The 22,412-nt window shown below is 42.9% G+C and overlaps 1 pseudogene; it reads right to left on the bottom strand.

Annotated features, from left to right (window-relative positions):
* The window catches only part of LOC141421565 (zinc finger protein DPF3-like), a 116,063-nt pseudogene extending 101,599 nt beyond the window's left edge, over positions 1-14,464 (bottom strand).
* Positions 14,465-22,412: the final 7,948 nt, after the last annotated feature.

Genomic DNA, 22,412 nt, shown 5'->3' with positions numbered 1-22,412 from the left:
GTGGTATTTGTTTTCCTGGGACTGGCTTATTTCACTTACTGTCCTCCTAATTGGTCCATGTTGTTACAAATGGCAATACTTCGTTATTGACCCCTTGATTTAATGTGTAATCTTTCTTAGAGGTACTGCTCACTCCTGTACCTTCCATCCAATTTAGGTCTCCGACCTAAAGATCTTTCATCCCAAACCACATCTCTCTGTAAGAAGTCTTTTGTTCTTGCCTAAGAACATCATGCTCAGTCTCTCCATCTCAGAACACTGCACTGATCCTACCTTCTACTTTCTTCTTCCTACCACATTTTGCTGTAACTAATGTGTAGTTTCTTCTTTTGCAATGTTTTCAAGGACCACCCTTCACAATGTCACATCTAGGTAATTGCATTTATTTCTAACCTATTCTTTCTTCCCTTTCAGTGCTCTTAATTTGTGAATTCTGAAATTCTGCCTTGCTAAGAACCTTTCAAGTCTCCTTTAAAACCCTTATCCTGGCATGTGTGACCTCCCAAATAGGTGGTTTACTCAGCTCTCCAATCCATCTTCCTCTCCTTCTTACATCATCCAACACGATGTACTCATGTCTTCCCAAATACCACATTCCCATCTTCTTGCACTTTCCATCTGCTTCCCTGCTTTCTAAAATGTCCTCTTTCTTCTTACACATTATTTAGTCTTTTTTTTTTTTTTTTTGGTGAAACTGGGGTTAGAACTAAGGCCTCATGCTTGCTTGGCAGGTGCTCTAACACTTGAGCCACTCCACTAGTCCTTATTTAATCTTATCTCTTCTTCAAAGCTAAGCAAGTGCAAAGCCCTGAGTTCAAACCCCAGTACAACCTAAAAAAGAGAGAGTGAGAGAAAGAAAGAAAGAAAGAAAGAAGAAAGGAAGGAAGGAAGGAAGGAAGGAAGGAAGGGAGAAGAAGCCAGACACCAGAGCTCATGCCTGTAATCCTAGCTTCTCAGGAGGCAGAGATCAGGAGAATAGCAGTTTGAAGCCAGCCTGGCCAAATATCTTGAAAAAAATCCATCACTAAAAAGGGTTGGTGGAAACCATATGTTCTCCCTCCTATGTGGACTTTAGATCAAGGGCAAACACAACAAGGGGATTGGACTTTGATCACATGATAAACTGAGAGCACAAAGGGAGGTAGAGGATAGGTAAGACACCCAAAAAACAAGATAGCATTTGTTGCCCTCAATGCAGAGAAACTAATGCAGAAACTTTAAGGCGACAGAGGCCAATAGGAGAAGGGGATCAGGAACTAAAGAAAAGGTCAGTTCAAGAAAAATTAATTTAGAAAGTAACACCTATGTACAGGAAAGCAATGAGAGGACTCTCACACTATAGCTATCCTTATCTCAAACAGCAAAAACCCTTGTTCCTTCCTATTATTGCTTATACTCTCTCTACAACAAAATTAGAAATAAGGGCAAAATAGTTTCTGCTGGGTATTGAGGGGGTGGGGGGAGAGGGAGGGGGCGGAGTGGGTGGTAAGGGAGGGGGTGGGGGCAGGGGGAGAAATGACCCAAGTCTTGTATGCACATATGAATAATAAAATAAAATAATAAATTAAAAAAAAGGGTTGGTGGAGTGGCTCAAGGTGTAGGCCCTGAGTTCAAGCCCCAACAACAACACACACACACACACACACACACACACACACACACAAAACTAAACTGAAGTTCGATTTTTCTCAAAGAAGTAGTTTCTAAGGCGGTAGGATAGAGTCCCCTCCACATTCTTCCTTTTCCCAGAATCAGATGCTTATTAGGTCAGCCTATAGCAAACCTTCCACCAGTGTAGGAAACACCTTCAGGCTACAGATGCCACAACCTGAGGGAAAACCACCTAGGATACCTTTTTTTTTTTTTTTTCCCGTCTTCCACCTTGATCCTCCAGATTGAAGGAACCAGGTTATGTTGGAAGACTGACAGTTGGTACAAGAAGCATGGATCCTTGGAGTCGGGAGAAAGGGAGATTTTTTTTTTTTCTTTCTTGATTGTGGTATGAATTCAGAATGTCAAACTTGTTAGGCAGGCGATCTACCACTTGAGCCATTTCACTAGCCCCAGAAAAGATTTAAAAAGAGAGGGAATCTAGCCGTAGGGAAGAGACAGAGGTTGAAATCTGGCCTCAGTGGGAGAACTTGGGGGAGTAGAGGCTGATAGAGGAGTCACGCCCTGCATCTGCAATGCTAGAAGTACAAGGCTGCATTGTGCCTCCTTTCAGACCCTGTGAACATGACCCACTTAAAAGGTCAAGCAGTAAGGAGAAGTACAGAACTAGCTCTTCTTTCTAGAATGTGAATACAATGTATCAGTCAAGATCCTGGCAAGAAATGGATGACACACTTAATGGTTGCATGGAAGAGTTTAATGAAGACACTATGTTCAGAGGAAAATAGTGAATAGGAATAAGGGATCCAACAAAGACTGTGAACTACCCAGCGATTAGCAAAAGCTGGAAACTATTGCTATTGCAGGCCTGAAGAGACACGGGAAGGAAGCAGTGACACCAGAGACCTGGGGAGCTGGAGCCATGGAGAGACTCCCCACAGTAGCTATGGCCGTGGAGTAGCACAACCCCTGTCAGAAGCATGCACAGTGGAGGGAAATAAATTCCCATCTGTCTCCTTCCTCCCATTAGCAGGGGTCATGCTCCTCTTTGGCCATTCCCAGTAGGAAACCACAGGATAAGGGAGCACCGAGCATGAGGTCCTCCTTGGATATCATCTTTTTAAGGGACAGAGGAGGCCAGAGAAAGAACAGACGATGGAGCCGGGGTGGGAGGACAACCAGAATACATTTCACACTGAGCTTATAATAGTGGTTGTTCCACACTCTGGATACCATAGCACTTAGTGCCCTCATTTCAACTGTCAACAAGCATCTCCTGAGTACTTCCCATAAGTACTACATCTTTGGGATGATACGCAAGTTAACTGGAACTGGGTCCTTCTAGGAGCTCAAATCCAATGGACAACCTATGGACACTTAGAATTGCCTACCCTGTGTTGCATTTCATCATTTGTCGAGGGTGCAATGGGTTGGACTTTTCCAGATTGCAGAAGCAGATATGAGTTCAGGCCATTTTATGTGATGGGAGTTCTGTGAAGGCTCCATAAAAAGCTAGAATCCAGATAGTGTGGAAGTCTACTGACACGACAGTTGTGTAAATACCGCCTCTAAGCAGATAACTTTGGCTCTCTACTCTGTATTCTTAGCCTGTCTTCTATTTCTGGAACCCAACTTTTTCTGTTAGCTGCTACTCCCTCACTTTCAGATTCTCTGAAAGGGGAGTAAATTGGGCCACTCAGTCTCTAGTAGAGTTCTATAGGCCAACTCAAAGTTTTTTTTTAAGTCTGTGAAATGGGACTTAAAATATATTTTCATGAAAGTACTTTATAATCAACTTGAAGTAAAAATTATTTGCATTTTTTTCAGTACTGGAGTTTGAACTCAGGGCTTCACACTTGCCAGGCAGGTGTTCTACCCCTTGAGCCACTTTGTCAGCCCATGATTTGCATTTTTTAGCAGGAAGCTGCTGTGGCACAGGGCTCTGCTCCTGTTCCTCAGGCTTTAGATACCATGGCACTACAAATTCACCAGTGCTCTTAAGCATGCGCTAGACGTGTTCTCTTCTGATGGAAGATTCTGATGGAAGTTTCAGAGCCTAGATTCTTATCAAAGTTTAACCATTTGCAGTTTTACATTCACTGAAAGGATTTTGGACGTGGGGGTAGTACTGAGTTTGAACTCAGACCTATGTTCTTGCTAGGCAAGTGCTCACTTGTGTCACACCCCTAGTCCTTCAACGGATATTCTTGTGAATTTGAGGAGTATGTGTATTTTTGTGGTCCAGGCATCTTTATTGTGTCTTCTTCTCAATATGAACATCTTTTTGTACTTTTTGTTCTGATAACAATATGTAGTTTATGAGGGTGCTATGGATCTCCACCATTTTTCATGATCTGTAGGTAAGACTAAAATACTCCATCTGGAATGCTTATTGTTATGTTGCCTTTTGGTGGAATCAGGGCTTGAACTCAGGACTTCACATTTGCAAAGTGGGCACTCTACTGCTTGATCACGCCTCCAGGAAATTTGTGATGAATCCAATCTGCACCAATGAGACTCCACATCTTTTGTCACAGTTGGTAGTGTGCCTGGGGAGCTCTGCACTACTGAGCATAAAGTCCCTGCCATAAGTGTAGTAATTGTTCTCTTTTGAGGCAGCTCTGGCTAAATAGCCAGCCTGAATTTCCCCACAGAGAGGAGGCTAAGCAGAGGTAGGGAACCTTCAAAGAGTTTTGATTTTCTTGGTGCTCAGTCTATAGCTGAGCAGTTAGGTCCTGAGTTGCCAGATCACATGAGATAATTATGATGAATACAATGAAAATCTGCATTCGTGGCTACCCAAAATCTTCCAAATGGTCTCTTCCTATTATCTATCATGGCTCCACACAGGAGAAATCTTGTCTTCTCAATAGAGAACCCCAAACTTCTTTCCCCACCTTTCCTTTCTCTTAGGGTGTCTGCACCCTAAGAGATTCTACGAATTAGATTCAAGCTCTTGTTTCAAAATGGAGTTATACAGAGTAAAAGGGAGAATGCAGGGCAGGTATGTTGCAGGTACAGATTTTGGCAAAGATGATACGGTTCTGGCGCTGATGGATTGAAGCCTAGGACAAAAGAAGAAACGGACATCCACGTCTCAGGTCACACACCTTTCCTTTTCCTGAGGACTTCTTGGAGAGAAAAGGCCACTAGAATGGTTTCTGACATCGTACAGCTATAAAAATTTCAAAATACAAATAGGAACTGTGTGCATGTATTAAATGATCACATTATACCCCACAAATGTGTACAACTAATAATAATTAATGAAAAGTACAAACTGGATAACTACCCTCCAAAGGCTTTCTTCTCTCCTCTATGACCTTATGACCAATGGAAAACATGACTGGCTTTTCCCGTTGTTCTAGGAGGAGGGGAGAGCTGGTGCACAGTTGGGGTCAGCCTACTCAACTGACTCCCAGCTGCCCCAGAAATACTTTGAACTTGAGCTATCACATCCCAGCTTACATCAGCTGAGCCCAAGACACATGAGCAAGCCTAACCAAGATTAGTTAGAGCAACTCAGCCCAGGCCAGATCAGCCACATAAGCAAGACCAAATCACTCTTACTCGCTTAAAATCAACTAAAATCAATCAATCTCTGGGGATCACTCCAGTTTCATTGTCAACAAGATGGAGCTACTCATTGATCTGGACAAGGCCTGGGCTTCTGATGGCTGCAGGACTAGGTTCTAGACTGAGTCGATGCTCAGGTAGCCCAAACACTCCTGCCTTGTGGGGAGTGCTCCATTCAGTAGTGGTGCCCCCCCAAAATTATCATTCTGAACAGCAGCACCTGAGGGTCTTCTGTGCCATTAAACATTTCATCACTGCATGCAGGAATCATTTGAAAATAATGCTTTCACTGCCAGCGTCTGGACTGCACATTCTTGAAATACACTTTTTGTTTGTTTGGTATTTTGTTTGGAGATAGGGTCTCACTGTGTAACTCAGGCTGGCCTTGAACTTGTGATTAGTGGTTACCAGCGATTGGGCAGGGGGTCGGGGGAGAGGATGACTAGGCAGGACACAGGAAGTTTAGGGCTGTGAAAACATTCTATACAATACCACAATGCTGCATAGAACATGTGTCCATATTTGGAGAAGGTGCAAAAACCAAGAATGAACCATAAAGTAAACTATGAACTTTAGATGATAATGATATAAGTGTACACTCATAAGTTGTAACCAATGTACCACTGTGGTATGGGGTGTCCATAACAGGTAGGCTATATGTGTATGGACAGGGGGTGTACGGAAACTGTACTTTTTGCTTAATTTTATTGTGAACCTAAAAACAACTCCAAAAGTAAAATTAAAGAAAACTGAAACACAGATAAGTTGCAAGTACAACACAGAAAACTTTTAAAAATCTTAAACCATTTGGAATAACTTGTCAACCACTCCCAAATGCTTTTGCGGGGTATATTAAGACACTCTCCTATATAATCACGATACAACCATCAAAATCAGAGGTTGTTATTAACATTGGTAATTGTTACTGTCTATGTGAACTGACAATGGTCACTATAAGAAAGGTTCAGTCTTTAGAAGCTACATCAAAACATAAGATTTCAGGCTGGTAGAGTGGCTCAAGTGGTAGAGTGCCTGCCTAGGAAGCATGAGGCGCTGAGTTAAAAATCCCAATACCACCAAAAACCAGAACAACCACAAAAACAAAACAAAAAATAAACTGAAAACATGCCAAAAAAAAAATGCACCCTACATAAGATTTCAAGTAGCTGCAACCAAAACAGCTTTCAAAAATACATGACAAGAGTGAAAACAACTTCAGAAGTTCTAAAAGAAGCTTGGGTGGAAAATTCTGATTTTCAAGAAGGCACAAAGCTGAGCACCCAAGAAGGTGAAGGATGGGATGGAAGAGTGAGTGAACTTACCCAACAGAAAAAAGGGTCCGAGATGCTGAACTACAAATGGGACAAGTTCTAAGCCATAAAAACAGCTGGAAGCAGTCTCTGGGTGAAAGTGTGCTAAGGTGGGAATGTAGGGTGCTGCTCCTGGGGAGAAAACATCCACAGCAGGCCATGCACCGTGGCACCTGCCAAGTGTGTGTATCCCACACCAGGGCCCTGAGGCAGGAGGAACCTGAGGGTGAGGGCAGCCTGAGTTACACAGCAAGACTGTGCCCTCTCCCAAAAATTAAATTAAAGAAATTATAAAAACAGAGAACTGGATACCCCAGAGGAGAGTGAAAAAATAGATTAATATAGCAGAATTACTTGTTGAAAGATACATGAAGAATGTATAGTAAATTAACTGACACAGGGAATGGCTCAAGTAGTAGAGTGCCTGCCTAGCAAGCAGGAAGCCCTGAGTCCAAACCCCAGTACTGAGAAAAAAAATTAACTGATAAAGGTAAATTAATTGGTATACTTAATGACTATGTTAAGAGCCTCCAAATGAGTAAGATTGTCACTGCAATTATTAAAACAAAACAAACAACAAACAAAAAACCAGGATGGGAGAGAACAAAAACTGGCAGAAACTTTGAGTTGTTTTAAAATTGCATCAAGAAGGGCTGGTTGAGTGGCTCAAGTGGTAGAGTGCCTGCCTAGCAAGTATGAGGCCCTGAGTTCAAACCCTGGTGCCACACACACACAAAAGAAAGTCAAAATTGCACCAAGGAAAAGAAATGAATTTTCACCAAAACAAGCAAACAAAAAACCAACAACAATTTAGAGGTAATTCACCTATGAATAGAGATCAGAATCTTTCCAGTGCAGATGTGAAGATCTAAACCACTGTAACATCAAAACCAAAATTCTTTCAGACAATTGAAAAGAACTGCTGGCATTATCAAGGCTAATTTGTTCCCTATAAAAGAAGCTTCATGATCATCAGTTGAGAGTTCTTTGGGCTGAGAGAAATCTTAATAATTTAAAGAGAGAAAAATGCATACATTTTAGGTGTTTGGAAAGGGATTCTTAAGTTCCTGACAATCCAAATGCGTTCTTAGAGGCCTGAGAAGAATCGCTTGGGAATGTGCTGGATGACCAGATCACAAGGAAGAAGGAATATCCAACTCGAATGCCATGGAGGTCTGGGGTCCAGTGTCCAGAACGGCTCACATGCTACCTCCAGACAGGCGAGGCGTAAGAGAAAGGATCCCTCCCTCAGCCAATCCCATCTTCATGTGGCTCTCCTATAGGAACAGGAGAGAATTTGTCCTAGTGCTCCTCAGGATGATAGACACTGAGGATCCACTTGCCAACTGAACTGGGAGCCGCTGGTCCAGGTGGTCCTTCCTGATCCTCCTGTCAGGGGTCAGTTGTTATAGAAGGGCAGAAAAGCCCAAGAACAGGATACATTGCTTTCTAACCCCTTACTGTAAATTCCTCATCAAAAGTTCCTAACTGCAGTGTGCAATGAGAGCTGGTTAGACACATCTCTTCCCAATTCCACGTTGTCTTCATATGAGTAGCTTGACATTGACCTTAAGGGGAGTATGTACACCACAAAGCAGGCAATGTAATGCTCTCGGAGCTTCCCTGCAGAGCCATCCTGAGTCCCCAAGAGTCACTTTATCCGCACACCCTTGTTCTTACAGCAGAGAACAGAGCCCTAAGACTGTAGCATGAACTCAATCAGTTTCCATCAGACTTTGAAACCTTTTAGGCAAAAATAAAAAATTTGGATAATTATCAGTGTCTTGTTGAGAGCTCGCTGAGGCTTCATTAGCACGACAATCTTATTTTGCAGTGAAGCAGAGGTCAAGAATTTGACATTTGGTATGGTGGCCGACACAACGCCTTTGCTATATCTCCAAAAAGATCTTGGATGGAGGCATGGCTCAAGCAATACAGCAACTACTTTGCAAGTGTGAAGCCCTGAGTTCAAACCCCAGTCCCACCAAAACAGACCCAGGATGGAGTGGAGTGGGTTCATCCTTTTGTGTTTCTTGGCTCTCTGGCTCCTCCTCTGTGTTTGATTATTTTGCGGTACTGCTTTGTAAAAGGTCAGCTGTGCATTTCTGTGCATTATTTGCAGACAATTCCAGAAGGTATGGAACCAACCCGAAGGAAAACGGATAGGAGGATGATTTAAGAGTGAGAAAATAACTTTGGAGGCTGGGGGTGTAGCTCAGAGGTAGAGCAATGGTCTACGAATGTGCAAGGCCTTCAGTTTAATCTCTAGCACCCCCAAAAAAGAATTTTTCTACTTTCTTTTTCTTTTTTTCCTTTGGCAGCACTGGGGTTGAACTCAGGACCTAACACTTGCTGGGGAGGCTCTCTTACAACTTGAGCCACTCGGCCAGCCCTGTTTTTGTGATGGTTTTTCTTCGAGGTAGAGTCTCATGAACTATTTGCTTGGGTCTAGTTTCGTACCTGATAGGTCAGGTCCACCTGATCTATCTCCTGAGTAGCTAGGATTACAGGCACGAGCCACCAGTGCCCAGCTAAAGCTTTGATATTCTGTCACATTGCCAGTTGTGTGTATGCTCTTTACTATGTTACAGAAGCATTTGCCTCTAGAGTTCAAATTCCAGGTGGCTTATTAATGCCTGGAATTTGTTATTATCTTTTTAGTGGAATTAGAGCAGAAAGGCCAGGATAAACCCAGACAGGAATCTTAGCTTCATTTCCTCCACCTAACGAAGAATAATCTATTTTATGTATTTATTTTATTCTATTCTAGTTATTTATTGTAGTACTGAAGTTTGAACTCAGGGCCTTGTGCTTGCTAGGAGGTTTGCTCTACCTCTTGAGCCATAGCTACAGCCCAAATTATTTGTTTCAGACAGTAAGATTTTTATGTTTAGCTGGTAGTCTGGGTTTCATGAGTGCTTTTGGATAAGAGAAAATAAGAATGAATTTAACATTTTTTGCTTCATGTCAGTATTACTAACAGGGTTCTTTTCACATCCAACCTCTCCTAAACATTTCAAGTAAAAATTTCCCATTTGCTTGTTACATTTACAAGACATATTGCAGATACAAAAAAGATTCAGAGTAACTTGACAAATATCCATGCATTTATCACTTAGATTTTAAAAATGTTAATAAGCTATATTGGGTTCAAGTATTTCCTTACTTAAGATGTTAACTGTGCATGGTGACTCATGCGTATAATTTCTAGCTACTTGGGAGATGGAGACCAACAGGTTGGCAGCTGGAGGCCAGCCAGGGTAAAAGCTAGTGATCCCAGCTCAATCAACAAGCCGGGAGTGGAGTGGTGGGGCACACTTATAATCCCAGCTACATAGAAGGCACAGTCCGAGGCCTACTGAACAAAAATTTGAGACCCTACTTGAAAAATACCTAAAGTAAAAAAGGGCTAGGGGTGTGACTCTAGTGCTAGAACACCTGCCTAGCAAGCACGAGGCCCTGAGATCAAACCCAGTACTGACAACGAAAAAAAGAAGAAAGATGATATAGATACAATTGATGTCCTCCTTTGTGCTCCAGTTTAGACCTCTCTGCTCCCATTGTTCCTGGGGGTAACTTTTATTCTGAAGTCCTTGTAGATCTTTTCCACCTACATCTTTATACTTCTATTATAATTGTAGCTTCCCTATATCTTAGAATTGTGTGTATTCACGTGTTTTGTTGGCATGTAGCTGGGCTGGTGGAGTGGCTTCACGTGGACTGAGTTTAAACTCTGTGCTGCCAAAAAAAAAAAAAGATTGAAAGTTTCTCTCGTATTAGGATTTGATCTCAGGGCCTCACATTTGTTGGGCAGGTGCTCTACCACTTGAGGCCCTCCACCAGTACTAACTGTGCTTTCTTGTTTCATTGTATGCACATATTCTGATGTTGTCATCTTTGTGCATGTGTTTGTACACAGTACTAGGGTGCAAACCCTGGGCTTTGTGTGGGCTAGGCAAGCACTCAGCCACTTGAGCTATGGCCCCAGCCCTTTTGTTTTTATTTCGTTTTCGAGTGGGGTCTCCTTAACTTTCCCCAGGCTGGGTTGAACTGGTGATCCTCCTGTTTCCTGTTGCTGGAATTATAGGTGTGCACTACCATACCTGATTTCTCATGTAGTCTTCCATTCTGTCTGTCCAGATCCTCCTTGTTCATTCTTTTCCCCCAGTAACTAACTAGGGGCACATGATAAAGGAAATTATATATATATATATACATATATATGCATTATAAACATATGTAAAATTGTATATATATATATATATATATATGCATATGGCAGTACTGAGGTTTGAACTCAGGGCTTCACACTTGTAGGTTGGTGCTCTACACTTGAGCCACTCCGCCAGCCCTGTTTTCTTTTGGATATTTTCGAGATAGGGTCTCAAGATATATTTGCCTAGGCTGGCTTTGAACTGTGATCCTCCTGATCCCTGTCTTCTGAGTAGCTAGGATTATAGGTGTGAGCCACTGGCACCCAGCTTATGTTTTCTTTAGTATTGGAAAATGGCTTATTAAAACAATTAGGTACTTGTCAGCTTTGCTGTGGATTTCAGTTATATGAGAATGACAGGGAACAAGCAGGAGAGGAGCTCAGACTGGAAGGAGATTTAAAACTGTCTGGTTCAGTTGCTGCCTACACGAATATTAAATTGTGCTTTTAAAACATCCCTTGCCACGAACTCATTAAAATGTAACTTAGTGATTTTTAAATTGACTTCACATAATTTATCTTTGACAACAATGTGCAAATTATAATCTCATCCATGGTACTAAGGTCCACTTGATACCATTTGGCGTCAGACTCTCTGGAGAAAACGTGTAAGAAGTGTTAGCTATGAAAAGGCACCAAGAGCCACGTGAGCCTTGGGAAAGGCCAACAAGACACACTGTGGTAACATTCTGGAAATAAAGTCCAGTGAACTACTCAGGGGAGGATCACAAACCGATGCCCTTTCAGGAGGGTCATACGCTTTAATTTTGTTCCATCTATGTAAAATCAACAAATGTGGCACTTAATGAAGTATCTTTACCTCTGCATAGTTTGACGTAGTAAATGCAATTGTCCTCTTTCATCATTCATCCACTTACAGATTCACCACAGCTCACAAAGGGAGAGCAGGTGCTCTGTACAAAGATGAGCCCCACAGACATGTGTTATACGTAACAGCAAAAGTGGAAACAAAGCATCATGAGATCACAGACCCTGAGCACAACTGATTTGTTCAGGGAGTCAGGGAAGAAGTCACCGGGCAGTGATGCTGCAGAAGGTGGAGGGGAGCTGTTGTCTAAACCACTGTGTTACTTCTTCTCTGGGTGCCGTGTGCAGAGCAATGACTGACATGGAAGAGGTGACGAGTACCATTTTACTCATTTTACACTTTGCATAGCCTCTTGAGGGAAGGCCAGCTTAGCCAGTCATTTTGGAGCTTAACATTTTTTTCCTTTGTGATGTTCCAACAGGGTTTTTATTATCAGAACACTACTTCCTCCTGAAAGCAGAAAATTAGAACTTGAGTGTGCCAATGCTCATAATGGCACAGATGTGAAAACATATTTAGGACATTTAGAGACGTATTTAATGAACTTAAGAATGGATCTAGTACCCACACAAATTAATCACACATTCATTTTATTCAGAGGACTGAGAGCTAGAGCTTTGGCAGTACTGGCAATGTAAAAAAGAAATGCATGCACTTGCAAAAGTAGCCCCCACACAGCAGGGAAGGGAGGAACAAGCTGAGGCAGGGAGAGGATTTGAACCTATGCTTCCATAGGGAAGGGAAATGGTATCATATACAGAGCGATATGCATCTTCCTCGGTGATGGTGACTATAAAAATCAAGCGTATTAGCAAGAAAGTAAACAAAATATGGGAGATAGAGGAGGGACAGAGGCAGAAAAGAGAAGGAAACAGAATGCTAGCAGTGCAGCAGCAGTGAAAGTAACAGATGGCAGAAGTCACTGAGGCAATGGGGCATTGAGGAGCACCTAATGTGACAGTGAAAATGTTGGCTCTGAGACAAGAGAACTAGAGAAAGTGGACAAAGGGGAGTGCCTTTGTCCATTTTCTGTTGCTATAGTAAAATACTGGGGGCTGGGTGGAAAATTTGGGTCACAATTGTAGTGGCTGAAAGGCTCAACAGAAGGCTCAAACAGCATAGCACTGCATCTGGTGAGGGACCCCTTGCTGAGGGATGGCATCATATGGTGGGATCATATATGAGGGCACTTAGGTGGCAAGAGAGGAAGTGAGAGGCCAGGCTCATTCTTTTAATAACAAGTCACTCTCTGAGAACTGTTCCACTCCTGTGAGAGCTAACCCCTCAGAAAGAACAGCAAGAATTCCTTGTTTGGGACAGTCATGAGCCAGTCACCTCCCATTAGGCCTTATCTCTTGCCTTGTTTCCTTTTGTTTTTCTTTATTTTATTGGGTCCTGCCACCTTTCAATATTGCTACACTGGGGGTCAAGTGGCCAATACATGAAGCTTTTGAGGACAAACCATGTCCAAACCATAGCAGAGAGCAATAGATGCCATAACTGCGGTAAGTTTATGAGGTCATTATTCTGTACATTTAAAAAAATTATGATCGGGGATTGAATTTAGGGTCTCAAGCTTGCTAGGCAAGCACTCACCACTTGATTCATTCCACCAGTCCCAGACTGGTCGTGAACTTGCAACCCTCCTGCCTCCACTTCTCAAGTAAGGACTACTTCTTTAATGATACGCATATGGATTATTGTCAGATTTCATCTTGCTGAAGAGGCAAGAGGCAAAGTGTGAAACATCAGTGGGATTTTCTGCAAGAGTGACAGATGGAGCACAGATAGAGGTGCAGTTCAGACAAGCTAGGGCTGGCAGAATGGCTTATGTGATAGAGTGCCTGCCTAGCAAGCATGAGATCCTGAGTTCAAGTCCCCGTACCTTCCCCTTCACCCCCTAAACAAAGTGGAAGCACCATAAACATTTCCAAAGCAAAACTCTGAAGGCAACCTGAATTCTGGTTCAATACTAATTCATACAATCATGTTTCTTTTTCCTTTTTTTTGAGTAAGAAAATGCTGATATCTGAGCTCTGCGCTTTTTGAATTTAGTATCTGAAAGCAAGGCTTGACATTAAAAGCTTCATTATGCCTGGTAAGAAAATGTCAGCAAACTCTAAAACTGCATTAGAAGTTCCTGGCTTTTCCAAAGAACTCAACTCTGAGCAAAATCTATTCCCTGGACCATTTTAGCAAGCTCACATAACTAGGTTATTTTAGCCAGGCAGCTCCTCCTTTGCGGTAGCTGGTGTCTATAAAGTAGGTGTGCTAGAGTTTAAGAAGAGTGAGGGCAGACCAGCTAGTCTCATGTAACGCTGCAGGCTCCCTGGAATTCAATTTCAATTACTGGGAAATGTCACGTCCTTAAAGATTTCAAAATGTCACATGGGTTCTTGCTCATTTACTTACAGACACAATCATAAGCGTTAATAAGCAAAGGCTTTTTCTTTTCCTCTGATTTTACCAACCTCTGGAACCATTAATTCAAAATTATTCTGGAAACACAAAAAAGAAAAAAAATTTATTACTGGACAGTTGTAGAGTTCACTCCCAAAGGCGTAGGCCTGGGTCTCCCCCATTTTAATTTCTATCACCATATCAAACAAAACATAAAATATACATCGATCAGGATGTTTTCAGCCACAAAAAAGTTAAAAGCCCTACGAATTACTTAAATAGCAACAGAATTCATTTTGTCATCAGGCTCACGGATTGGTTAGCTCAGAGTTCAGCGATGTCAGCAGGATGCAGGTAGCTCCTATCCTGCTGCTTTGACTCCTGTTACATCTCTTCAGCTCACTCCTCTTAGTCTCTCAGGATTTCAAACAGCCATGGTTCCAGACACCACAATATGCAATGAAAGACATCGAGCAGCAGATAAGGAACCGGTTCCTCTTACAAGTTTCTCTCTGGGTCTCTCCATCTCCCTTTCTCTGCATCTCCATCTCTCCCTCTCTGTCTTTCTCTCTCTTTGTGTTTATGTGATCGATGGTAAATAGGATTATATTTAGAAAAGTATGAAATATATTTCAACAGGGAATGAATGCCTCTTTTTTTTTTTTTCCCAAATCCAGGGCCTCATGCATGCTAGGCAAACACTTAACTGAGCTACAATCCCTGCTCCAGAATGCCTCCTTTTAAAGGTAAGAAAAACACTTTTTCCAGCAAAATCACAGACTTCTTTCTGAGTTTTATTGACTAAACTACCTCACATACCCTTACTGGAGCCAATCATTAACAAGGAGATTGGACCACACTGTTTACCTTAGGGCAGGGTTTCTCAATCTTGGCATTATGGACATTTTTGCGTGGGATAATTCTTTGTTGTAAGGAGACCATGCATGGTAGGATAATGAGCAGCATCCCTGCTCATTCCCTTCCAGATGACAACAGTGCTTCGCCTGAAGTAGCGGCAACTGAAAAATTCTCTAGAAATTGCTGACTATTCCTTGGGAGGCAAAATCAATCAACTCATTGAAAACCGATGACTTAGGGCCACCAATGGTTCTGGGCCCACCTCCCCTGAAGCCCAGAGAGGGTAGCTAAGATGAACATTTTTAAAAAAGATAAAAAGGGGAAATTGCTGATAGGCATCTAGTAGGCAGTGACATCCCCTTCCATTTTCTTTCTCGCTACTTTTCAACAGACGAGGAACTTATTAAAAATATGAAAAATGTAAGAATGAGTTACCTGCCAGGTAACCCAATGGATGCTAGTCCCTGTTTATATGCCAAGAGGCTAATATAAATATGCTTGTCATAAGTTGGTGATTTAGAAAATTTAAGCAAGGGTAATTTGTGCTGAAGCCCCCCCAAGTCATGACTAGCTGGTCAGCTGGTTTCTGTAGGGTTCAGATGTTCCTACTTTGGGTCAAGGTTTTTGGGTTTGTTTTTTTTTGGCGGAACTGGGGTTGAATTTAGGGTCTCATGCATACTAGGCAGGTGCCTCCCCCGCCTTTTGCGTGATTTTTTTTTCCAGAGATCAGGTCTTATGAATTGTTTGCTGGGGCTGGCTTTGTACTGAGATCCTCCTGATCTCTGCCTCCTGAGTAGCTGGGATTACAGGTGTGAGCCACCAGCAACTGGCTTAAATGTCTTTATTCAGGTCTTCATTCTAATGCACAAGGCTTTCTAGTCTTCTTTTTATTAGTCATCCACTGGGGATTAACATTGTGTCCTGGATTAAATCTTTGAATGAGAAAAAGAATGAATATTTTCATTAATTCGACATATGTATTGTCTATTACGTGCCAGGCATGGGTTCCATGAAGGAAAACAAGACTGAAATACCAGCTTGGATAATCAGGGAAGGCTCTATGAGGAGGGAACATTTTAGCTGAGATGGGGAAAATAGAGGGAGGGAGAGAGAGGAATATCTGATTATGATGAGCCACAGGAAGGAGTTCCAATTGTAAGAGGAGGTTGAAGTATCAAAGAGCTTAGGGACAATGGTGGTGGTGATGATGATGTGTGTGTGTGAGATGCTTTCTTCTTGATTGGTGTATTTTTGTCCTTGGAATAAAGCCGCCTTTAACTCCTTCTCTACTATAATAATCAGTGGGATATGCAAATCTACATTCTCCCTTTCTGAATTTTTCCTTCTGGTTCTTAAGGCAGTGTTGCTATTTTGGCTTTTTGTTTCCTAGGCATATGTCTCAGGGCTCTTGGCCCCTTAAGAAGCCCCAAGCACTGGCTTTAGAGCTGGTATTTTCACATGATCGGCTCCAGGCTTCAAGATCTATGGCCTTATCTGGGTCATCTCTTTTGGTCTTACTTCATTGGCTGTGGAAGGAACATCCGGAGAAACTCTCACGAGGAAGGCTTCTGGAGCAAGATCTTCACCTTTCCCTATCTCCCTTCCCAAACTGTCTTGTATCTGATTAGCCCACAACACGAGCTGATGAGTCTAAGTATAGATCACTATTGTTCTTGCAAAAAAACTTCTGTCATACTTTATATCATTCAACTTAAAAATATCTGTTACTTACTGAGTACTTTCTAGGTACTGGGATGCAGTGATGAATAAAAGCCCCCATCCTTTCAAGCTACCACGAAGAGTGACAGGTTATAGTAAATAAAACTAGTGTAAGTAGTGATATGAAAGAACCAAACAGTTTTGGGAAAGATCCCAATTTTGGAAGACTAGATAGGATGGCTGGGGAAATTCTGACTTGAGGCTTCAGCTGTCTCCCATGTCATCCCCAATAAAGGTAAAATCTAGGCAAATGTGAGTACATTTCCTGGTTTAGCTTTCCCTCTGTTTCAGACCCCTCCTAAATACAAATTGTAGTTCTCCCGGTGCTCTGAAGAGTCCCTTCAGCCAACACCTAAGATAGTGTTGGGATTAATCAGGTATAGGAAAGGGGAAAGAAAAACCTTCCAGGATGAGGAATGAGAATGCCCAAAGGTCTTGCAATGGAATAGAGATTGCCTGACTTGTGCTAACAAATAGCTTTTATTGATTTCTGTGGTGCTGGATTCAAGTTCAGGTAGACAAAATATTTTAAACATTCAATTTACTATTTAAATATTAAATGTTTTGGGAACATTAGGAATGAAAATTATTGCTTATACTTAGAACTCTTGTCAAAAAGTCAAACATTAAGATGGGACTTGGAGATCATTGTGGTGTTATTAGAATCCACCCCAATATTAATTTTTTCAGACAAGGTCTTACTATATAGCCCAAGCTGGCCTTGAACTCATGATCTTTGTGCTTTGGCCTCCTGAGTGCTGGGATTAAAGAAAGGCATAAGCTACCATACCTGGCCAAGTTAAAATTTTTGAAAGTACTTTTACTCCCTTTTCTTACTTGATCTTCATAATAAGTAGACAAGGAAAGCATTATCACACTCAGAGGCCTAGGCTCTGCAATAAAAATGGGCCTAGCCTGCCCTCTGCCCCTTGTTTTCCTTTCTCTGGAGGCAGGGGGTGAGTTTTCTGAGGACAAAGATCTTGGGGTGAGGTAGATGATGAGAGGGGGGATTTTCCTTTGGAGATAGGAGTGAGCTTATTAGGCAATAAGTAGTAGGTTCTTTTTTTTTTTTTCCTCTTTCTGAGCAAAGAACAATGAAGAAACGGGGTCTACACAAGATAAGCCACTGCCCTGGGTTTAGTTTAATACCATGTTTGTGGGTTTGATAGGCAACTCCATTCTAATCATTGATGGAATAACCAAGCTTGCATTCTGTACATATTTAGACCATTTTTGCCATTTTTCTTTGTCCCTCTTTCAGCTCCTGTTAGTTCTGTGGCCTCACTGTGGCTCCATACCCACCTGGGGAGCTCCCTCCTGAGAGCCTGTCACAGGGCCTGTGCCTCCCATGGCCTTGTTTCCTGAGGATCATTCCTGTTACACAAATGAGAAAGAAAAATCAAGGGAGGGATTTGCTAACATGGTTTCATTGCTTCTAGTTCTTTGTCTTAGAGCAGTGCTGTTCAGTGTGGCCCACTGGTTTAGTCTGTGACAAGAGCAGAAATTAAGAGTTTAACCCTAAACTTTACTAGCAATTTGACAGGGTAATTTTATGCATTGACTTTAATAACAAACAATTTGGGCTTTTATTAATTTCATTTTTATAGCTGCTTTATTCAGTTTTATTACATTTTATGACAAAATAATCAGTTCACAATGTTATCAAATATTAAAAACAAAATCCCTAGTCTTTAACCATAGATAGTATAAGAAACACTGCACTACAGCCACAGGGACTCAGATGGGACTTTTGGCATGATGGGTTTTCTGCATGTAAACCACTGTCATTTTAGTTTAATGGCATTTGTGTTGTGCTTTGGAGTTGCAATGTCTGACTCATACAAAACTCATAGGTACAGTGTGATGACGTGGGAAGGGCTCTGGAAACTTCACTATGTTTCACTCTACAATACCTGTAGTGGCCAAATGCTTAACTGTAAATGAAACAATATGTTGTGTACATTGTATCATATCTGCATTATTGATCATAATTGACTCATTGAAATTTTACAGCTGTGAGTCAAGTGTAATATAAAGAAGTTTTAAGTAAGCACAATACATTGAATTAATGTTCATCATATACTAAATAAGGCATACAGTTTGATGCCTGAGATGTATGCCTCAATTTCTTTTTTTTTTTTGAGATAGTCTTACTGTACTCCAGGTTGGCCTTAAACTTGCCTGCCTGTACTACATGCTTGGCGCCTCCTCAAATTTTATTAAAAAAATAGATAAAAACCTAGATGGAGATGTTAACTAGTTATTTCTTGGTGGGGGAGAGTACAGAGGTTATTTATTTTATCTTTTGGTACTTAATATTTCATACATATATATTTTACGATCGTTTTCATTTTGAGACAGGATCTTGCAATGTAGCTCAGGCTGCACTGCAACTCACTACATAGCCCTGGCTGGCCTCAAACATGAGAGTCTCCTGTCTCCACTTCCTAAGTGCCGGAGCTTCCAGGAGTGGATCATGACACCCTGTTAAGAGTAGTTTTATAACTGGACAAAACTACTTTTGAAAAATGGGCTAGCTAACATCAGAGTTACTCTTCCTTCCTTTCTTCCCTCTTGCTTTGTTGCGACTCAACAAACTCAAGGCCTTTGCAACACTAAGCACACATTCTATCTCTGAGCTATACCACTAGCCCCCTAGTTTCTTTATAATGGCAAAAAGGAAGTAAGTTCTCTTCAAGAATAGGGAATTGATGTAGTAAATTTCATGTTGACTTCAGGTAAAATTTTTGCAGCTGTAAAAGTGGTTATGAAGCTTATGTAGAAATGGGAAAAATGCTTAAAAAGTTTAAAAGCAGGATTCAAAACTTTGTGTACACTATGATTACATTATAAAATAAATACACATGGAGCAAAAGGCCTGGGAGAAATATACCATATGCTAGGCTGTTAGGGTGAAAGATTTTCCTTTGTTGTCCTAATGTGGACATTTTGTTTACTGTCTTATGTGGTTAATGTTGTTAATGAAACAATGATCAAAAAAACTTAAAGACTGGCCCTCTGAAGTATTAAAAGTCTATTTTATATTCACCATTAACAAACCTGTAGGCTTCTATGACCAACAGTTTGAGAGTGTCAAACCTCAAAGTTTATCTACTTTCTGGGAGCTACACTTGCCACAGTTCGCTTGGAAGAGAATGACACAATGCATTTTACAAATTAAAACTCTGAAGTTCAGCCTTCCCAGCTCTTAGCAGCATCAGAATCAGGACCAAAGTGGGCTAGGATGCCTAGCGGTAACTCATTCCCTTTACAGCTTCCCGTCCTCCCACGAGTATCAGTACACTCAGTTTTGTTGACTGCACCGGGCGTCACCACCACGCTGGCTAGCCTCGGGGTGAGGTGAGATTCCTTGCCTTGGGTCGCGCTCAGACGCTGTCCCTCCACCACTCAGGGGCCGGCACACGCGGGTCCCCGCTCTCTTCACTTCCCCGCTCTGCGTTCACAGCGCCCGGCAGGGGGCGCCGCGCCTCCCCGGCTCCGAGGCCCCGCCCCCGGGCAACCGTCGATTGGGCCGGCGCGTGACGTCACGCCGTTGCAGCCAAGCAAATGGGTTTCGGAGCGAGCGCTCTGTCTGCCTCAGCTGAGGGCAGAGAGGGAGGCCTGCCGCCGCCGTCGCGTCGGGCTGGTGCAGCTCCAGGACCAGGCCCCGGCCGGGGCAGGAGCTTAGGTAGGTCGGGGCCGGAGCCGGGGTGGGGCCTGGCGCGAGGGCAGGGCGGCCCGGCCGGCGGCGGCCACCGTGGCCGCTCCCCGCCCCCTCCCGGCGCGGTCGGCGTTCCCGGGGTGCGGGGCGCGGGGCGGGTGGGGGCAGGGGCCCGTCGGCGGGTCCCGGGCGCGCGGGGCGCTTTTGGACAGGGACCCGCGCCCCGCGCCCCCTCTCCGGCGCTCTCGGCCCGGCGCCGGGCCATCCGCGGACAACAGAGGTCGTGCGGGCTGGCGGGCGGGAGCGGGTCCCGGGTCCCTGAGGCCGGGGGATCACGGAGGGGCCTTGAGCTGGCACCGTACCGGCGCCCTTCCTCGGGCCGGTGAGGAAGTAGGACTCAGGAAGGGGTCGCGTAGCCTCGGGTGCGCCCGCCGCCTGGGCTCGGCCACCCTGTCCTTCCCTGGCCCCGCGCAGGTGAGCTGGCGCTTGTCCTTCACCTTCCTCGGGGACTGGGCGGGACGGGGACCCTGAGGCTTCCCAGACTTCTAGGCTGGCGCGAGTCCCGTGCGGGTCGGCCCTGGTCGGCGATGAAGTCATAGTGTGGGTCCGCGTGTTCGTGACGTCAGGGTTTGCACGAGAGGGGCCGTGATGTCATAGCAGGCCCCAAGCGGGGACGGTGGCGCTCCGCAGGGCTGGGAGGACCAGCGGGGGGAAAAAGAAGGAAATTCAGCCTTCTTTGAACGCCGGGAATCGTGGCGGATTTGAATCGAAAGTGGCTCGTTGTCAGCGTTTCACAGTTTTAATGCCATGGTTGTCAGGTGCTTTAAGTTTATTTCAAACCAGCCTTGTTAGTACGGATCAAAAGCATTTGGCTTAGAAAAATCTCTGAGTAGGAGGGTTTTTTGTTTTTTTTAAGAGGGGGGGTTGGGGTGTTCAGTGTAATTGCCTTTCAGGGTGCTAAATTCATAGTTTGATGGTTTGTGATTGGAATTGCTGAAAACATAGAACCGGCTAGAGTGCTGATTATTCAGTTTGCTTGATTTACTTTTTCGTCCAGGTATCTGCTTATTAGCGTGTTTTGTGAGGGAATGGCCAAGAGTAGGGAGACTGGATCTTAAATGAAGTTTTTGTACTGTGAAGAGGAGTAAGTTTGAATTAGTCCAACATTCTTCTTAAGTCGTAATTACCTGGGAATTTAATTTATTTAGGTTGTCTCTGCCCATTCCCCGCATCACTATGGATAATTGAAGGTTTTCAAGGGTGCACGCAAGCTTATTTCTTGCTTTCTTACTAAGTTGGGCTTTAACTTAATATAATATATCCACATATCCTAGGAATGCTTGTCTGGACAGGTAACTAAAATTTTGTCTGTAGTGCTTTCAAATATGAAATTGCAAAATTTTTTAAACAAGAGATTTGTTTATGAACACTTTTTCTTCAGAAGCTTTCAGAAACAAAGCACCTTGGGTCTGAAGCTAGTCACTTGCAGTATTAACCCTCTTCATGTATTCCAGTATGGCAGTACTTTCATCATTTCTTCCTTTTTTTAGAATCGTGTAAATAGAATGTAGTTCACAAGGTAAGCTGGCTTAAAAGTGAAGCATAATTAAAATTAGTGTTTTCAACAGGAAGCTTGGGTAGAAGTCCTCAATCCTTTCTCAGTGACCTTGACTTGTAATAGTATGTTTTTTTTTCCCCTCGAAACACTTCCTTCCCTCCATTTGCTCTTCAGAGATTTTTAGGAAAATAATATGTCTGAAGTTTGCATCAACATGCAGATAGAAGTGATATTATGCCCATTAATGCAGGAAATGAAAGCAAAAATGATATGTTAATTACTATTGGATTTTCTTTTTTGGGGGGGTAGGGGGTTGCTAGGGATTGAACCTAGGGGCTCATGGATGAAGCTCACACTCTACAATTTAGCTGTCTCCAGCTCCTTACTATTGGATTTGATAATTCACAAGACAACTTTCTGATAAATCTTACTTTGATCCTCAACACAACCTTGGGGAATTCCACAGCCATTGATTGTGTGTACTACTGAAAGCTGTTTTGTTTTGTTTTTTTTCGTTTGCCCTTTAAGAAGTTAAAAGGTATGGTGAGGATGTTGAGTGAAAGCTCTGAAGATAAAAGTTGAGCCTTTGGATGCATCAAATACCTGAATTAACGTGAAACTAATGATGGCTCACGCCTGTAAACCTAGCTACTGAGAAGGCAGCGATCGGGAGGATC

This window comes from Castor canadensis, chromosome 3 (genome assembly GCF_047511655.1).
Source record: "Castor canadensis chromosome 3, mCasCan1.hap1v2, whole genome shotgun sequence".
Classification (NCBI taxonomy): Eukaryota; Metazoa; Chordata; class Mammalia; order Rodentia; family Castoridae; genus Castor; species Castor canadensis.
Note: the sequence above shows the minus strand (reverse complement) of the source record. Positions and strands in the feature narration are given on the sequence as shown.